The sequence below is a fragment of the Schistocerca americana genome, chromosome 3 (genome assembly GCF_021461395.2).
Source record: "Schistocerca americana isolate TAMUIC-IGC-003095 chromosome 3, iqSchAmer2.1, whole genome shotgun sequence".
NCBI classification, from domain to species: Eukaryota; Metazoa; Arthropoda; class Insecta; order Orthoptera; family Acrididae; genus Schistocerca; species Schistocerca americana.
Window position 1 is genome coordinate 387,105,486 of NC_060121.1, and position 20,685 is coordinate 387,126,170.

Consider the following 20,685-nt stretch of genomic DNA (forward strand, 5'->3'; position numbering starts at 1 on the left):
TTTCAGAATACAAACGCAAAAGTCTCCAGTCGCTGCTAAGATATATTCTGTCATTTATCGTTTCTTCGAACTTGGGAAATGGTTTGTCAATATGAAAAACGCCAAGTTTCACAATGGTCACTGGTCCACGTTAAAGGCTAGGTCTGGCTGTGATTGTCTGGGTACATCAGTTCTAAGGTCAGAATGACACAGGGGCATAACCACCTACAATAGGACCATAACTCGCAACACGCTGTGGTGTTTTGTCCAATTTTTGGGTTACAGACAGCTTCACTCATTTTCGTTATTTCCTAAATTTGTGGGAGACTCTTTGAAATAAATTATTCATACTAAAATTTAAAAAGATAACAGGTGTTAACGATGATAACCCTGTTGCCGCTACCTTGAGAAACCGGCACATTATATCTCAGAACAATTTTTCTGGCATGATATTCGATCGTGAGGGACTCGGTATAGTCCTTAAGTCATACACTGTCTCATCAAAAGTATCCGGACACCTCCATATAATGCGAAATTGACCGCTAGATGTCACGAGTGGCGGTCGCGCCAATATACACTACTGGCCATTAAAATTGCTACACCACGAAGATAACATGCTACAGACGCGAAATTTAACCGACAGGAAGATGCTGTGATATGCAAATGATTAGCTTTTCAGAGCATTCACACAAGGTTGGCGCCGGTGGCGACACCTACAACGTGCTGACAAGAGGAAAGTTTCCAACCGATTTCTCATACACAAACAGCAGTTGACCGGCGTTGCCTGATAAAACGTTGTTGTGATGCCTCGTCTAAGGAGGAGAAATGCGTACCATCACGTTTCCGACTTTGATAAAGGTCGGATTGTAGCCTATCGCGATTGCGGTTTATCGTATCGCGACAATGCTGCTCGCGTTGGTCGAGATCCAATGACTTGTTAGCAAAATATGGAATCGGTGGGTTCAGGAGGGTAATACGGAACGCCGTGCCGGATCCCAACGGTCTCGTATCACTAGCAGTCGGGATAACAGGCATCTTATCCGTATGGCTGTAACGGATCGTGCAGCCACGTCTCGATCCCTGAGTCAACAGAACAGTTCGACGACGTTTCCAGCAGCATGGACTATCAGCTCGGAGACCATGGCTGCGATTGCCGTCGAAGCTGCATCACAGACAGTAGCGCCTGCGATGGTGTACTCAACGACGAACCTGGGTGCACGAATGGCAAAACGTCATTTTTCGGATGTATCCAGGTTCTGTTTACAGCATCATGATGGTCACATCCGAGTTTGGCGACATCGCGGTGAACGCACATTGGAAGTGTGTACTCGTCATCGCCATACTGGCGTATCACCTGGCGTGATGGTATGGGGTGCCATTGGTTACATGTCTCGGTCACCTCTTGTTCGCATTGACGGCACTTTGAACAGTGGACGTAACACTTCAGATGTGTTACGACCCGTGGCTCTACCCTTGATTCGATCCCTGCGAAACCCTACATTTCAGCAGGATAATGCACGACCGCATGTTGCAGGTGCTGTTTGGGCCTTTCTTGATAATGTTCGACTGCTGCCCTGGCCAGCACATTCTCCAGATCTCTCAGCGATTGAAAACGACTGGTCAATGGTGGCCGAGCAAGTGGCTCGTCACAATACGCCAGTCACTACTCTTTATGAACTATGGTATCGTGTTGAAGCTGCATGGCCAGCTGTATCTGTACACGCCATTCAAGCTGTGTTTGACTCAATGCCCAGGCGTATCAAGGCCATTATTACGGCCAGAGGTGGCTGTTCTGGATACTGATTTCTCTGGATCTATCCACACAAATTGCGTGAAAATGTAATCACATGTCAGTTCTAGTATAATATATTTGTCCAATGAATAGCCGTTTATTATCTGCATACCTTCTTGGTGTAGCTATTTTAATGGCCAGTAGTGTAAAAATAGGCAAGGAGCGTTGTGTTTTAACTAAAGAAGCAAGAACAACTGAATGGATCTGTCAGGATAGCTCAGTGACTTCTAACGTCCACTGATAACTGGATGTCACATGAATGCCAAATCAGTCAGGGACTTTTCAACCGTCCTAAACCTGCCCAAATCAACTGTTGACAATGTGATTGTGTAGTGAAAACGCGAAGTAACAACCACAGCTAAACCAAGACCAGGCAGACCTCATGTACTGATGAACAGGCAACGTCGAGCGCTGCGGTGGGAGGTTGTAAGAAATGGCACGCAGTAAGTGCAAGGAATAACTCGTGAGTACCAGAGTGCTACCAGCGTTCCAGCCAACACAGCTACTGTGCGTAGGGAGTTAAAGACAATGGGGCACACAGCTCCTCTTAAGACACACATTTCAGCAGTCTGTGCTATGCGACCCTTAAGCTGGTGTAAAAAGAGACGCCACAGGACAATGCATGACGGGGAACGAATAGTTTGATCAGTCACGCAATGTCCTGTGGCAATCAGATGGAAGTATCCGTGTTTGTCGAGCCCGTGGGCAATGTTGCCTGCCATCATTTGTAGTGCCAACGGCGAAATACAGAGAAGGTGATGCTACGGTAGGGGAGTGCTTTTTGTAGTTAGGACCTAGACCACTCAGTGTGCTTAAGAGAAGTCTAAATCTGGAAGGATCTGGGCAGTTTTTACGGCACTGTGTACTGCATAAAGTAGAAGAACAGTTTGGAGACGATTTTTACACTACAATCTATAACGTCATAAAGCAGTCTACGGGGCAATGATCTGTGGAAAATAACATTTCTGAAAAAGCCGGGCCTGGCCTGGATCCCGACTGAGCCCAATACAACACCTTTGGGACGAGTCAGAATGTCGATTTCGCTCCAGACTCCAAAGTCCAGCGCTACTACCTTCCCTCGGTGTGGGGGTTGCCATTCCTCCACAGACGTTGAGACATCTAACGGAAATTGAATTCAGCAAAGATGAATTTGTTACCAAGGTAAATGATGTATTCATTCCATATTAATGTCTGCTAACAGGTATCTGGATGCTTTTGATCGCATAGTGTGTTATTTATAGTATGTTCGTTTTCCACTGAGTCGATAACAGTTTCTCTTGCAGTTCATAGGTGCAAATAGTGATTTGTTGGTTTAATTTAGGACACCAGTGTATTTACTCACCACTTTTTACATGCATTTTGTTTCAAGTCATTCACAGAACTTTAAAGAAAAGCATTTGTCTGTTTTCCCTTGGCTCTGAGTTCATTCCAATATTTCATTATCCTGTTTCGAATTCTCGACATTCAAACGACGTCGTGTCTTCACCTTCCTCTGTCAGTGTGAGATAGCTGGGGACCATGTTAAGTCCCGTAATGGCTGCATCCTCTGCCTGTTTTTCCTGTACATTTGGCTCCAGCTGATGAATATGTTGATTACTATGTTGAGTTTGTCCCAGAGCTCTGGTCATTATATGGCAGGGTGTTACTCAATTTCTGCCTTAGATGCAACAAGCTTTCCACTTATATCTACCACATTATGCCGGGTTCCATTTTTTAATCAGTATTCCGCTGCTTTCCAGCGCACGTTTAGGTCTGTCGTTAGCTACCTAGGACTATCAGGTCTTTAGTTGGTATTGTCTTGTATGCCCCACTTAGTCACAGAAGCACTCGTATTTACATTCTACGCAGAGTCGTTTCAGTTTTACAACGTTTGGGTGTATGGTGGTTATCTCTTAATCAGCTGGTCATGAGTGTATATCGCAATGTACTTTTCCACTGTAGATTTCGTTTAATACATCTATCAGCAGCGCAGCTCGGTCGTAATAGCTTTTAGGACAATGCTTGCCATGTATGTTTTCTTCTCTTGATGATTATATTTCACTCTAAATGTTCTATTCGTTACATTACCTGGATCACAGTATCTTTCAGTTTGGTAGAGGATAAGCTTTTTTAGGCGAAAACGACCGTGAACAACTTGTTGATAAAAGGAGTTGCTATCGATTATTAACAGCGGTCTGACGCAATAGAGGGCAGCAAACCATTCACTAGTTCGGTATTGGGCAACAAAAACTCGTGAGCTGCCAAACTATCCAGAACGACCTTTCCTCTAAGGGATGCAAAAGCTTTGTTAATGGACTATGTTTCTTAGGATTATTTTAAAGCACTACTGTACTTGTTTTTACGCAGTGACAGAAATCCTTGAATACTTTGACTTATTCCCTTTTTTAAAACCTACTTGAAGGTATCACATTTAAATTGAATACATCTGCAGGTATTATAAGATACATTCTTATCTTTTAATTCAAAACGTATCCTAAAAGCACGTGAATACGTCCTATTATCTGTTTCATACGTCGTGCTCTATAGCAGAGATGATCCGTATACAGCATTATACGCAAATATTTTTTCCAACAACAAAACATATGCTCAAGAAAGCTGCAATCCCGATATGACGTTAGTTCAGCACATCTTTGTATAAACTATAGCAATTTTAATGACAGATGCGGAAGTTTCTCAAAATGTTGATGATGAACTGACAGAAAATCATAGAGGTCACAGTTACTCAAACACGTATTTACACTAATCTCCACACTTGTTTGTGTTGTTCTCTTGACTGCATGAAATATGCAACCAGAGTTCAGAGTTTATTGTTTAAGATAATGGATATAAAAGACATGGTGAATGCCTTTAAGTTCTTCGTCACATATCTTACTGTCCGACAAAACCATAGATGTTACTGCAAGTGATTCATAATCTAGTAACTTAATTGTCAGTCATAAGGTATCAACTATTCGGAAATGTACAGCTTCAGTAATACATTATGTTTGAGGTAACGTATTGATGAGATACAGAATCGACGTATGCGCTTTATAAACGGGAAGCAGTGTGAAAGCGGTGATTAAATTACCATGTGTTTAAGTCCACGGTGACAGGTCAAGCAGCGTAATGATAATTTTCTTGTGAGGACGAAGCACAGGGGATAAAAAATATACGATTATCAAAACGAATCGAAAAATTTAAAAGAATGGCTTGTTACTATTTGCTCTTTTACTTTTTAATTACCAGCGATTCCAAGCAATCAGTATGAGGGCGTGCTGAACAGTAATTACACAGAACTTTTTCTGTGAACACTCTTAAAACTGAACAAACGTTACTAACATTCCACATATGTATACTTCACCCCTACATATATGCAGCCTTCTGCAACTGGAAGTCTCCACATTGTCGTCTGTAACATGGCTGTGTGAAACGTAACTATGTCTGTGCGTGAGAAACACCGTGCTGTAATAGATTTTCGCATTCGGAGAGTTCATCAGCATCCATCTCTTTCAGCATGATAACGCCTGAACACCCACGAGGGCTGCAACGGCTGCAGCAATCCGCTTCCCTTCACTGTCATCCATCTTCCTGCTTGTAGTCCCGACTTGATCCCACCCGATTTCCATTAGTTTCCAAAACTTAAAGAACACCCTCGAGGACTTCACCTTGTTAGTGATGAAGCGGTGCAAGCAGAGGTGCTACTGTGACTATGTCAACAATCAAACATTCTACAGTGACGATATCGCTCGGAGAAATGAGTTTCGTCGTCAGGGTGACTATGTTCAGAAATAAATATGTTCACATGAAGAACAAAGATGTAGAATGTGAATAAAGCTTTTTATTTAAAAAGCTTTAAGAGGTTTCACATTAAAAAAATCGGAAGCGTTATTTTTCAGCACGCCCTCGTACCAACCATTAGAGGAACTGGAAATATTTTCTTATCTGTTGTGTATGAGTGGCCGTCCCCTGATGAGTAACCTCAGCAGAGACAGTTTACGTTGTTTGCTGAACTGTTTGCGTTATAAGAAACTGAAGCTGTGCCTTTAGCTTGCAAATTTTACTGAGACGTCTATTTGTCAGGTGACTTAAAGTAACAGTGGTGTTCAATGCCACATTGACACAAAGAGTCTTGTCTCGGAAATATTAGTACAGAATATTGTTTGCAGGTACGACAACTCTGTCAACGTTGACATATCTGCGTATTTCCATTGCTGAAATTGTGCTTTATTGTAGCCACGCGGGATTAGCCGAGCGGTCTCAGGCTGGTCCCAGCGGAGGTTCGAGTCCTCCCTCGGGCATGAGTGTGTGTGTGTGTGTGTGTGTGTGTGTGTGTGTGTGTGTGTGTGTGTGTGTGTGTGTGTGTGTGTGTGTGTGTGTGTGTGTTTGTCCTTTGGATAATTTAGGTTAAGTAGTGTGTAAGCTTAACTTAGCAGTTAAGTCCCATAAGATTTCACACACATTTGAACATTTGCTTTCTTGTAGCTCTAGTCTTCTGATTTCTTGTAATCGTGCAGTAACTCCAGCGTCCAACGAGCACTCAATTCAGTCGTATTGAAATTTTCTCTGACAACTGTCGTATCAGAACAACTCTTTAGGTAATTACGACTATCTTCCTCGCAGTCGTCCAAAGTTTTACACATATATCACACGGGCGCACCACGGGCACCAAAAAAATGGCTCTGAGCACTATGGGAATTAACATCTATGGTCATCAGTCCCCTAGAACTTAGAACTACTTAAACCTAACTAACCTAAGGACATCACACAACACCCAGCCATCACGAGGCAGAGAAAATCCCTGACCCCGCCGGGAATCGAACCCGGGAACCCGGGCGTTGGAAGCGAGAACGCTACCGCACGACCACGAGATGCGGGCACGGGCACAAAGTCTGTTCCTTGTCCTATTTTTAAAACCTGCTTGATGATGTCATACGTAACTGGAATACACCAAAGATATTGCAATACACACACTCAACTATTCGAAACTTTCTTAACAGGTTGAAACAAGGTACGGTAAATTATAACATAAGAAAATAATTAAGATATGCTTTTCGTATCAAAAAATTGGATTATTGTTATTACAAAGAACCGCATGCACTCTCACATGGAGATAAACCACATGTTTTCTCAATGTTCTTCATCTGAATTCTCCGGGGTGTCATAGCTATCCATATTTCATCTCAATAATAATTTACGCGTTGCATACAGTTCAACACTCCTCAAATCACTACGTAGAGCTTGGCAAAGGATAGCTTTTTTTGTATCATCCAATGCCTGACAAAAAAGAGTGAAGCACCGACAAAGTATGGTCGGACCACAGCGTAACCTCGTTATCGGTGGATATGTGCATGATTAGACATGCAGTTCGCTATGACAGGTGGCGCGCCACCAGCGATCATTAGTTGAGTTTTGTTACCAGTTCGAGAGGGATTTGTAAAGGACGTGAATAGCTTCGCGTGATGAGTGATTACCGTGAAGGACACGGAGATGCCGCGCGCCCTTGTGATACAGCATTATCAGCACCTGACGGCGTTTGAAAATTTCGCCCTTCTGGGCCTTCATTTTGCCAGCTGGTCAAATCGTGTAGTATCCATATTTGTGGGGCATTAGGATGTCACAGCGATCCGACGTTTACGTTTCGGTCGAGCACGTCTGACCACGACAAAAGAAGGACGGCGTACTGTGCATCGCGGCTGTCTTAAACCGTTCATACGTGCACCTGCCATTCGAGAACAAGTAATCTTGTAATGGACTCCGTGAAAAATTTTTATCATCTCACACCACTGGTTGGAGACTGGCAGCACTAGGACAAGGAAACAACTGTCCCACACGTCGGTTGCTGTTGACACCACAACACACAGGGCTGCGCTTGGAGTGGAGTCGTGACCAGGAAGCATGGCGGTTGCTTAACTGCATTGTAAAGCACTCATCGGGGAATCGCAGTTCTGCCCTACCCTGGATGACAATCGTCTTGCGATTACTGCGACGACATGGGGAAAGAGATCCCATTCTCTTGTTACTTTAGAGAGGTACAACGGTGCTACTCCTAGCGTCATAGTGTGGCCATCAGGTATACTTTCAGGCCACGCCTGATAGTGACTGAAGGAACTATGACGGCACAATAGTAATTCACAGACATCCTGTGTCGTCATGCGGTACTTCTCATATGACAGTAACGTGGTGTCATTTTTCAACAGGATAATGTTCGCCCACGCATCGCACCTGTCTCTCTCAACTGTCTTGGCTATTTTGGGCTTCTCCCATGGCCAGCAAGACCTTCAGATCTGTCTCCGATAGAACGAGTATGAATCCAGCTCGGACATCAACTCCATCCCAATGTCAGTATCAGGACATCAAGGAACAGTTACGACAATTGTGGGCCAGTATGCCTCACGACAGTATACAACAGCTTTTTTACACCCTTCCCAAACGAATCAATCCACGCACCCAGGGCAGAGTGGGTGTAAAGTCATACTGATAACTGGGCTCACGGAATTAACGTCACATTCCCTCTGAATCCTTGAAGTTTCATTTCGTTTCCTCCTCCTTTTATGCGTACTTAATTTTTTTGTCGTGTATTATATATATTGAGCGTTAATGATCGTCTCACACTTCCCACAGGAAAAACTGAAATTACGTTGCTGACGATTAAAACTGCGACACTATAAAGGATAACAAATAACGAAGTCTTATTTATTGTTCGTATATATTATAGTGGGAAGAATACATTATTAAATTTGTAGGTGATTTGAGGGGGGGGGGAAACATCCTAAATTCAGTACACGGCTTTGCCACATCTGGAGGTTACAACACCACTAACCCTGCTGGGAATAAACTTGGAAGGCAGATATGAGTACGTCACTTTACGCTGATTTGTCTCTGTTAGAGTTCATCAGTCACAGTGACTGAAGAGTGATAATTGTGTCTGTCGCTTGACAACCCAAGACCAGATGTTTTCAGCGATTGAGAGATGGGGAGAAAGTGCTAGCCAAGGCACTAATCGAACATTCTCTGTATCAATGTAGGCCAGGACAGCATGGGCAACAGGGGCTCTTCTTTTATCTTGTTGAAAGGAAACGTCACAGAGACCTCGACCACAATACAGAGCCACCATACCTAACACGTTATAAATGTAGAAGTTTCTGTCCAAACCACTGGACATGCAAACTAGAGGTTCTCAAGCTGTGCTCTCAACGGCAACCCGTATTATCAAACCAGTTGCTAGATCCATATGAAAATGACGAATGCGATATGACAACATTCTTTCCCTACGGAGCATCCACATATGAATACGTCAATTGTGATGATGTATGTAGAACCGGAACTCATCTGAAACGACGGTGTGGTAACACTCCTGGTTTGGTGTTGGCGTTCGAAATGCCACTGTCGATTCACCTCTCTCTGCTGCCACGTCAAGGGAAACCACAGCAATGGTTACGTCAGTGACAATGCATGGTATTCAGACATTGTTGCCGTGTCTGTTTGGATACTTGTCTTGCTACAGACGATTCCCCGTCTCTCGGCATGATCCTGCACAGGCGAGCTAACATTACGTCTGTCCTCTTGCTGGGTAGGAGGGAGGGGGGGGGGGGGGCGTTAGCATTGATATCCTGCACTGTGTTGAGTATGGCCCTCCTGAGTCCATTTATTCCATATTGGTGTGACAGTCATCATAGCAATATGTGAGCAGCAGTATCATGGAACGATAAATCAATCTCGATAGGCCTCTATCCCTTCACTGTCGAATTCTGATGCGTGTTGATATCTCTCTTTCTTTTATGAGGTATGACACGATGTTCTCTCAAATGACCATCATTAAGATGTGAAAATCCCTCTGCGTATTTTTTCCTTGTATATGGTGATTCATCTGCCCCTATCTATGTGTTTTATGCAACCTAAAACTCCTTCAAAACGTATGCATGAGATTTTCATGAACTCTTGCCCCGTACATACAGACTGTTAGACCTGTAAAAAAAATGAACAGGACATTGTTGTAGGAATTTTAATGTAATTAAATTTTGTTCTGAGTTATGTTTTCGCTGAAGGCAACAATTGCCGAATAACACAAGAAAAACGCGTTTTAAAGTCACTTTTGTGACTAAATTTTCTACAAAAAGGTCCTGTTCATTTTTTCTGTAGGACTAATAGTTCGCATGTGGCGAGCAAGAGAACATGAAAATCTCGTGTACGGTATCTGAAGGTGTTGTGGGTTGCACAAAACCCATAGGCTGGGGCAGCTGGACCACTTTGTATATAGAACTTAGATGGCATTGCTCCTACGTACTTTGTGAGGTTAACCTGAAAAGCTGATCATTTACATAGCCAAGCATGCCAAGTCGATACTTGTTGCATTCCCTCTTAACAGTGTTGCAGTTTTAATGGCCAGCTGTGTACTTCTGCATCTACGAGTGATTAACCTTCTAAGATTAGGTACTATGTTCGGCACATCAACAACTTTTCGTTTCAGACATGAATTTTTTCCCTTATCACTCGTTTCTGTGGTACTGAACCTAAAGCTTTTCGAAAGTCAAGAAAACCGAATCCAACTGGTTACCTCTACTATGATACTTACTATACCGTTTGTAAAAAGTACTAATTGGTATTCTATTGTTAGTGTTTTCGGAATGAATCTAGTTGTTTTGGAGAATGTTATTATGGTTGAACTCAGTTTATGTCAAAAAAAATTTAAAATGGCTCTAAGCACTATGGGACTTAACTTCTGAAGTCATCAGTCCCCTAGAACTTAGAATTACTTAAACCTAACTAACCTAAGGACATCACACACATCCATGCCCGAGGCAGGGTTCGAACCTGCGATCGTAGTGGCCGCGCGGTTCCAGACTGTAGTGCCTACAACCGCTCGGCCACTCCAGCCGGCCCGTTTATGTTCCAGGAACGGATTTTAGGAGTCAGTTCTTTCTATTCCTTGGACATAAATGTGATTACTGTTCTTTTCAAATTAACTGGAACAGTTCCATGATCTAAGGACGTATGTTAATTTTTTGTTATGGGTGGACCTAATTCACATTATTTTAAGCACATGACAGAAAACCAGTTGAACCTCAGGGCCATATTTTGTTGTAGTGATTTCATCTGCTTTCCAACACTATTAGTATTACTGACTGATGACAAGTGCAATCTAGTTACTTCTATACAAGACATTCAGATACGAACTACGAGCTGATTACTGAATGATCAATGTGTTCGATACTGTACAGGTACAGATTCCCATACTGTAGCTATTTTGTTCCAGGTAATTCATAATATTTAAACTCAGATTTTGCTCTAGGAATGTGCTACAGTAGGTGAGAGTAATGTATGCTGAAAGTACTATGAAGTAGTTCTTCTTCCTTTTTGTAAAAGTGTATCATTTGTGCTATTTCTCAATCAAGGGTCTATGTATCCGGTCAACGGATCTATGCTAGATTATAATCAAAACTAGAGCCAACTAACTCGCAAATTCCATATAGAACACGATAGGTACTCCATTTGACCATGGGTTTTCCTTGAATTTTTTCACATTAAGCTGCTTTTCACCACTGCTTGTACTGCTCACTGTGCCAATAATTTCAGCATCAGTGTGGCTGGTGAATGATAGTACCTTCATTTGATATTCCTTTATGAGGAATTATTTGAAGAAATAATAAAATATTTCGACATTTTCTTTGCTTTTTTTGCTTTCTGTCTCGTTCAAAAGTGTCTAGACACTGATTTTGGTGTCATTCACAGCCCTATTGCAATGGAACAAAGGCAGTTCAAGCACAGTCTGTAGTGTTGCCACATTACCTGTCCTCTTCCACCTCTCTTACCTACTCTCTATCCCTTCCTTTTCCCCCTCTCCCATTCCCTATCCCTCCCACATCCCCTTAGTTCCAAGGCCAATTGGATGTGGCGTAAATGGTGGAAATTCGAAAATGCGACATGGGGAATTATCCTGTTGGCTGGAGGTACTAGCCCAGTCTGCATGATGGCCAGCTTTAATCAAGTTGTTGGATCTAGTATAGCTGACAGAATTATGTCACAACCAAACATAGTGGATTCAAAATGACAGAAGGTCACCAAGATGTAAAATGTTGCATGGGTCTGCTCAAGATCGTCCCTATGATGTTCAGTGTAGAAATAGGGCAGAAAATTGGAAAATACATATACATTAGGAACATTTCTGCTATGTATAAAGCAGTATTACATTAGAAGAACACCATAGATATTGTCAGCACTGTGCTAAATATAAGATGGAGGATACTAACATTTAATGGCATAATATAACTTTTTAGCGTTGTTAATCATAGTACACATACTTTTAGAAACGTAAATTCTGTAAGGAATTTATGTAGGGCATGTGTATACCAACATTGCACTAAAAACATCCAATATGTCACACATAAGACACCATTAAATTACACTGTTGAGGTGGATAGCCAGACTACACTGATGTCACACGATTTCACATTTAACAATTACCACAGGTGCTTATTTATGAGGTCACCCCACAGCACCCAGTGTAGTAGGAAGGAATGGACCAATTACAACATCATTATTACAAACAATCACAACGACCAGCAAGTGTGAGCCCTGTGTCATACTGTGCTGTATCAGCTTGATACAGCCGCCACCACTGGCTTCTACCAAGTACCTTCTGTGAAGTGAGAATTGCATCAGAATCCCTGCTGACACCCAACATCCTCTTGCTGCATCTTCTTGCTGCACCTTAGGGGGAGGGAGAGGTAGGGCTGATGGGGAGGAGGGGGAGTGGGAGGATGAAAGAGATCTGGTAACAGTGGAGGTTGTGCTTGTACATGCTTTGTTCCGTTAGAGAAAATTTTTTACGATTTTCTGAAAGACCTATGATAAAATTTGGGTATGTTAGTTATTGAATGCTTCCCGCTTTGACTTTCAATTAACATCTGCCTATCTGCGGATTTACGCCTCCTTTTGTAGATATTGTGCAATAGATGCTCTTCTTAGCATGCTTTCTGATATTGTCTCAGACTTTTAGCAGCTATATACAAAGAATTACTATCTGAAAAAGAAGTCTTCTTGAATATTGTGATAGAATATTCTAAACTTTCATGTGGTGTGAAAACTGACAACTTTCTTCAAATCTTCAGAAATGTAAAATTACAAAAACGCAAAAATTTAGTGTCTTATTTGTAAAATAACTTTTTTTCACCTGCAGTCACATTTATTTTTTTCCAGCGTCTATTAGTGCGACATGTTTCATTACTTCGATGCTATTATCAGATGAATAACTCATATTTATACATCAATTATTAATTAAAGTTAGCCATAAAATGCTAAAAGGTTGTTTGCTGTGTGTGACAGTTGGGTTATATCCCAAGATAATGTTGCCCCACCCTGAAAGGATAATATATGTTAGTGTGCACCATTCTGAGTGTCGTATAATTAAAATGATCTCAGCGATATTTTTACTTACACGTAATGTGAAAACATCCATATGCGGCACACAAAGTGTAAGATCTGGGCCGGCCGGTGTGGCCGAGCGGTTCTAGGCGCTTCCATCTGGAACCTCGCAACCGCTACGGTCGCAGGTGTGAATCCTGCTTAGGGCACGCACGCGTGTGATGTCCTTAGGTTAGTTAGGTTTAAGTAGTTCTAAGTTCTAGGGGACTGATGACCCCGGATGTTAAGTCCCATAGTGCTCAGAGCCATTTGAACCATTTTTTTGAAAGAGCTGGCAACCATCAGTCCACAGTTTATCATACAGTTCTGTATAGAGAAGTGGCTAGATGCTTCAACGGCTAAGATAATAAATACACTAAGAGTGCAGACATTTGTTGTACAAGCACACTAGTGACCCGCCTCGGCTTTGCGCAGCTAGCATTAAGTATCTACAACTGGATGACTTGTCTGAGGCTTTGGTAACTTTGTTTATGAGCTACTGCGTAGAGATATGATTAAAAACAGGGAACAATGTTACTTACTGCATATTAACTCTAAAGTCTAGTACTGATCGTATTTGTGAAGAAAGTCTAACAAAACATGTTGCACTTAGCTTCCAGAAGAAGCCCTTACCGTATTGTTTACATATTAACTGTGCCCCTGCAGTTATTTTTATGCGTATCAAATATTTCTTTGTATACTACATTGATAAGCTCTTCAGGATGAGGTGCAAAAAGGAACAGATTACACTATGGATGTCAGACGTGGCAGGGCCAAGCGCAGCTGACTAAGCGAAAAACTTTGACTAATTCTAGCAATGTTGAGCGCCTGACCCTGTGCTTTCTAAAATGTCATGCCAAAGGCGAGTTTAATGGAGGACGCGAATCGTTTGAACCGGAAAGGTAGATCTATGCGTATCATTGGTATTCGACGTATAAAAACAGTCGGTTGGTATTTTGAACTCGACCAAAACATGTTTGAGGTTGGTTATTCGGTGTCTTGTTCCTTTGGAAAGTCGAGGTGTGTTTAAATTTCTCAAAAAGATAAATAAATAAATAACGAGGCCACCTACTTTTAGTATTAATTTATATAGCAGAATATCAGGCAGCTTTATTCTATATAACGCTCTACCGCATGTTTCATAGGACATCAAATACTTATCCCAAAATGCAATGACGCATCAGTTTACCAGTATTACTTTGCTGAGAAACATTACAGATGCTGCCCTGTCGTCGCCGTACAATTCATGGGGAGTTTGAATGTAGAATGAGCAGTTCGGTCGCCTTCTGAAAGTGTGACAGCAATGCCAGACGATGCCACAGCCAGGGCAACTTTTCCACCAGTTCAGACTTTTCCAAGTATTTAATTAATTTTAAATGTCTTTCCAGTGCCTCCAGGCGTATCTAAAAAGCCTTTTGCCTTTCGTTGATGGTTCACTGATGACATTATCAGAGCTTAAACATTCTTTTGTTCGCGAAAGCGAAAACCATTTTGAACGGTCTGTAAAGATCGATAATGATCGTTTCTCGCAAATACTCTGTATTCGTTGCTGTACTTATACTACGCAAAACAATTAAACAGTCACTTTTTCGAAATTCCGTATTTGTTTGCTGATGCGACTCAGAATCTCAAAATTTGGCTCAAAGGTGCCTATATCCTTCCTCTGTAATGGTACCAAAGCGTGACACCCTGAGACCTCACCCTTCGGCCCGGCGACGTTTCAACCAGGGGTCGACACATGCGAGAAAGAGGCCAGAGCACAGCAGTCCAAGTGAGGTGTAACGTGGGTTAATGATGTCACATTGACACCAAATTTCACCATACTTCCGCCCAACACCACAGTGGACGCGTCATGCACTGGAAGGTCGTCACACCCCCCTCCTGACCTATATATCATCCCTTCTATTGACACCTCTGCAATAGATGTCAGAACTGCGATGCCCAACGTTGAGATTACGCGACTTTCTCATGGGATGACCGTGGAAAACGTATCAGACACACTGCCGCTCAGTATTGACATGAAGAACCCTCAGGTGGATGTATAAAAGGCATCAATGGGTACACCCCTGCCCTTGGGGCGTTGATCCCACACCTTTCGCGGTCGAAAGTGACAGGTACCATTCGGATGAGAAACAGCATGATGTCCACAACGTTTGACACTGCTGACACCCATTGATCGATTCAACTCTTCTCTAAGCGGATCGTGAACTGCAATCCCACTGAATATGATTGCAATGCTTTGGAAGGTAGTGCGATCGCAATTTTTGCTCTGGTGTACAGGATGAAACAACTAGGCATCGCTTAAAACCAATCAGCGAAATTTGAACGTGATCCTCGGTCCTTCTCTGTTTCGCGTCCTCCTGTGGCGCGTGCTTATTGGAGGGGGGGGGGGGCAAACATGTGTCCCCCCAAGAGCCACGTCCTGCCCCCCCACCCCTCCCCCCGCTCCCCAACACTTCGGCGATACTATCTCTGACCTTAACTGGTCACTTCAAAAATGCAGTAATACTGAGAGTGGAAGTCACTGATTACTAGGCATCAGCGTCACAGGCATTTCTTTAGACATAGCTAGTGAAATGCACTCAAATTAATTCAGAAAATGAGACAGTAAAGGTAGTAAATGAGTTTCCAAATTTGGGCATCAAAATAACTGATTGTGGCTGAGTTAGAAGGTATATAAAATGAAGTTACAAGTAAGGCATTACTGAAACTAAGAAATTTGTGAACATATAATATGAATTTAAGTGTTAGTGTGTTAGTAATACTTTCTCTAGTTGAGTGTAGTCTCGTGAGGAAGTGAAACGTCAGTGATAAATAGTTTGGACAAGAGGAGAAGAGAAGCTTTAGAAATGTTGTGCTGCGTAGAACTCTGAAGATTAGATGAGTGGGTCAAATAACTTATGAGGAAGTACTGAACTGAAGTGAGGAGAAAAATAAGTTGTAGCACACCTTAACTAAAAGTAGGGATCGTTTAACAGCACACATCTTGAGTCGTCAAGCAATCAATCGTCATTTTCGTAAGAGAAGGAAATGGGAATGGTAATTCAAAGGGAAATTAAGGCTTGACAAAGGTTACAAAATTCAGACGGATGAAAGCCTGCAATAGCTATGCAAAGATTTGGAGGACTGCACAGGATAAACCAGCGCGGAGAGCTGGAACAAGACCAGAACAGAAAGAAGTTCATGTGAACCAACTTTGGGCAGTACGAATGGCGAAACGATTGTTTGTTACAGGTACGAGCGTCATATAAATACTGAAAAACCGAAAGTGACGCACACTTGAAGACAGAAGTCAAGTACCTCGCTAAAACCTACTTGCACAGTTTCAAGAGTCAGTATTAAGTATGGAAACTAGGATTCTACCGTAGCATCCAATGTATCAATTCTGCAGAAACCGTGAAGACAGGATTATACTATATGCAGCGCACACATAGGCAAATCCATCCTACGCTCCATAGGTGAACGGAAAAGGAAGATCTCCTGAATTTGGTGCATTGGCAAATACTCTCGGCCACGCACTTCACAGTGGTTTACAGAATATGAATATAAATGAGGGTGTTTGAATTTCACACACAATGAGTTATGTATGTTAACAAAATAATGGCAACTGTGGAACCTTATATGAAGAAAATATATGAACATTTTTCTGGACACTACAGGATCGATAGTTAGAAAAGTTTTTTCAGATTTTGCAACGATACTTAGCTGACAACTCACATATTATCTATGTGAATCGATAATTCAGTTTCAGAGTGCAGTTTATTCTCGTACCGCTCGGAACAAAACAATTACACTAAAGAAGGGACTGCCAAGGAGTGCACGGAATTAAAAGGCCGTATCATACAAACTGGTGGCGGAAGAAAAGAGAAGAAATTAGATAACTAAAAACAGTGAGCCTAAGCAAATCTGCAGCATACCACAATTCCGACGCACTACGTACGGACCCCCTTACGTAAGTGTGCGGCTCACCTCGGCGGCAGACAGACCCGCAATGACAGGGGCTCACCCGTCACCCGTCCCACCTGACAGCAGACAAATAGCCGGAAACAGCCGTGTGACAGCCTCTTCGGCAGCAGCATCCCGGAGGCGCTATCCACCTCTAAAGCACGAGCGGCCGTCCAACATGGAGTGTGCTGCATCGTGCTTACATACACTGCCGGAAAAAGATCGCAACACCAGGAAGGAGTTGTGCGACATAAACTGAAGTTGGTAGACGTGTTTCTACATCTGAAATATGATGTCTATTCAACTTTCACACCAGTTGTATAAGAGAGGCGCAAGTGGCTTCATTACGGGGGTGTAAATAACGTCTGCTTTAAACAGACGCAGTAACGGTCGCGAGCTTTAGCTACCCTTGAGATTGGACATGGTGGGTTGGTGTCTACATCTACATCTACATGATTACTCTGCAATTCACATTTAAGTGCTTGGCAGAGGGTTCATTGAACCACAATCATACTATCTGTCTAGCATTCCACTCCCGAACAGCGCGCGGGAAAAACGAACATCTAAACCTTTCTCCTCGAACTCTGATTTCTCTTATTTTATTTTGATGACCTTTCCTACCTATGTAGGTTGGGTTCAATAAAATATTTTCGCATTCGGAAGAGAAAGTTGGTGACTGAAATTTCGTAAATAGATCTCGCCGCGACGAAAAACATCTTTGCTTTAATGACTTCCATCCCAACTAGCGTATCATATCTGCCACACTTTCTCCCCTATTACGTGATAATACAAAACGAGCTGCCCTTTTTTGCACCCTTTCGATGTCCTCCGTCAATCCCACCTGGTAAGGATCCCATACAGCGCAGCAATATTTTAACGGAGGACGAACGAGTGTAGTGTAAGCTGTCTCTTTAGTGGACTTGTTGCATCTTCTAAGTGTCCTGCCAATGAAACGCAACCGTTGGCTCGCCTTCCCCACAATATTATCTATGTGGTCTTTCCAACTGAAGTTGTTCGTAATTTTAACACCCAGGTACTTAGTTGAATTGACAGCCTTGAGAAGTGTACTATTTATCGAGTAATCGAATTCCAACGGATTTCTTTTGGAACTCATGTGGATCACCTCACACTTTTCGATATTTAGCGTCAACTGCCACCTGCCACACCATACAGCAATCTTTTCTAAATCGCTTTGCAACTGATACTGGTCTTCGGATGACCTTACTAGACGGTAAATTACAGCATCATCTGCGAACAACCTAAGAGAACTGCTCAGACTGTCACCCAGGTCATTTATATAGATCAGGAACAGCAGAGGTCCCGGGACGCTTCCCTGTCAACAATGCCTGTAACACGACAAAGACGTCACTGAGTTTGAACGAGGTCGCGTAATAGGACTACGACAAGCTGGATGTTCCTTCTGCCATAATGTACAAATACTTGGTTGGAATGTAGCCTCTGTACATGATTGCTGGGAGTGGTGGTCACGAGAATGTGCGATCTCAAGAAAACCGTGCTCCGGATGGTCGCGAGAAACTACCGAAAGGGAAGACCATCGTATTCGGCTTATGGTTCTGGTGCATCACACTGCATCTGCAACAGAAATTTGAACAGCATTTGGTACCAACTGTTACAAGCCGGTTGCTACATGGCCAGCTCCGAGTCAGACGCTCTTTACCGTACATTCCGCAGATCTCAAACCACCGCCATTTACGACTTCCGTGGTGTCAAGCGACAGCTGATGGAGGGCGGGGTGGTGGTCTGTTGTGTCTTCTGATGAAAACTGGTTCTGCCTCGCTGCCAGTGACGTCCATGTGTTGGTTAATAGCAGGCCAGATGAGGACCTGTAACCAGCCTATCTGTGTGTCAGACATACTGTATCTACAACTGGAGATATGGTCTGGGGTGCGATTACGTATGACAGCAGGAGCGTCTCGTGGTTATCTTACGATACCTGACTGGAAGTTTGTGAGTCAGTCTGGTGATTCGAACTGCAGTCATTAGTAAACAGCATTCTTGGGATGTTTTCCAACAGGATAACGCTCACCCACAAACCGCTGTTGTAGCCAAACATGCTCTACGGTGCATCGATATGTTGTCTTGGCCTGCTCGATCACTAGATCTGTCTCCAATTGGGCATATATGGGACGTCATCAGACGACAACTCCAGCGTCACCCACACCAGCCTTTGCCGTCCCTGTACTGACCTACCAAGTGCAACAGGCATGGAACTCCGGCCCACAAACTGACATCCGGCAGCTCTACAAAACAAGGCATGCGCGTTTGCACGCTTGCATCCAAGATTCTGGCTGTCACAGTGGTCATTAATCCACCAATATTTGACATTTGCAATGGTTTACCACGCACTTACATTAACTTGTGATCTTGCAATGTTTATCACTTACATATTTTATCTAGACAAAAGTATTCTCGAAATTTCATTACTCTACATTAATTATTGTTTGCTATTACGATTTTTTCCGTCATTCTGTTTACGAAGCTGTTTTTCATACTTTGAGACTCGTTCTCAGCGGTAGCCTTCTTTAAGGGGTGGACAAAAATGTGTAAACACTACAAAAACGACACATTACCATCCGTAATAAGGTGTAGGTAGCACGTTAGCATTCAAAACGGCTTCCAATTATCTCGGAACGGGTAAATATGGGTGCTGTATGGTTTTCAAAGGAATCTTATACCATTCTTCCTGATGGATGTGAAAAGCGATCACACATCCTCCTCTCTAAAGTAGACTACAAAGGCTCAACAATACTGAGATCTGGCGACTGATTAAGAACCATGTGCCACAGTTTATAATCTCCAGTGGACCACATAATTGGTGGTGACTTCAATTCAAGTATTGTCTTTGAAAAAAGTGTCATTTCTGTTACTCTCATTACGCTTTTCTTTGAGTTACCGTCTATACTATGCTGCAGCACTTCTATCTGTGGATGTTCCAAATTTCATTGAGTTACGTTACTTGACAGTGACACATAATGAGAAAGTTACTTTCGTCCTTAAGTTTTGCCCAAGTGTTATGTGATAATTCCGTTATCGATTGCTCTGGATGGTTTCTTCGAGATATTTTACGGTGTTTCCAGTGATATCTTCGCCTATTTCCTCGACGAGTTAAGTATGCCATACAAACCATTAGAGTCAAGATTATGTACATAGTAGAGGTCCCACATCAAGTATTTTCAAGTAAGGAATTAACGGTCCACAATTAATTTGTATATTTTGAGGCTTTCACGGTCACTTCTTGGTGTGTTGCCTGTTGACGCTGGGTTCTGGACCCTCGGGCGACGGTCGTTTACTGGTATTTATGACGTTTCGCGAGCACAAGTTGTTAGCAGTGTCAAAGATTAACCCTTCATACCGTACCACCATCAGTGGAAGATAAAGATTAACAATTGTAAAAGAAACCAAAGAGAAGTTTGGAAAGGAAAGTAAAGTTCAGGGCGAAGAAATAAGGACTTCGTTGTTTGCCAATGATGTTTTAATTCTGTAAGAGACTGCAATCTATCTGGAAGATCAGTTGAAGGAATAGATAGAGCCTTGAAAAGAATTTCTAACATGTATATCAATGAATGTAA

General features: G+C 42.6%; 1 protein-coding gene across 1 annotated transcript in view; it reads right to left on the bottom strand.

The window, feature by feature from the left end:
- Positions 1–20,685, bottom strand: part of LOC124605705 — a 310,921-nt gene that overhangs the window by 115,764 nt on the left and 174,472 nt on the right. The gene's annotated exons all lie outside the window — the stretch shown is intronic.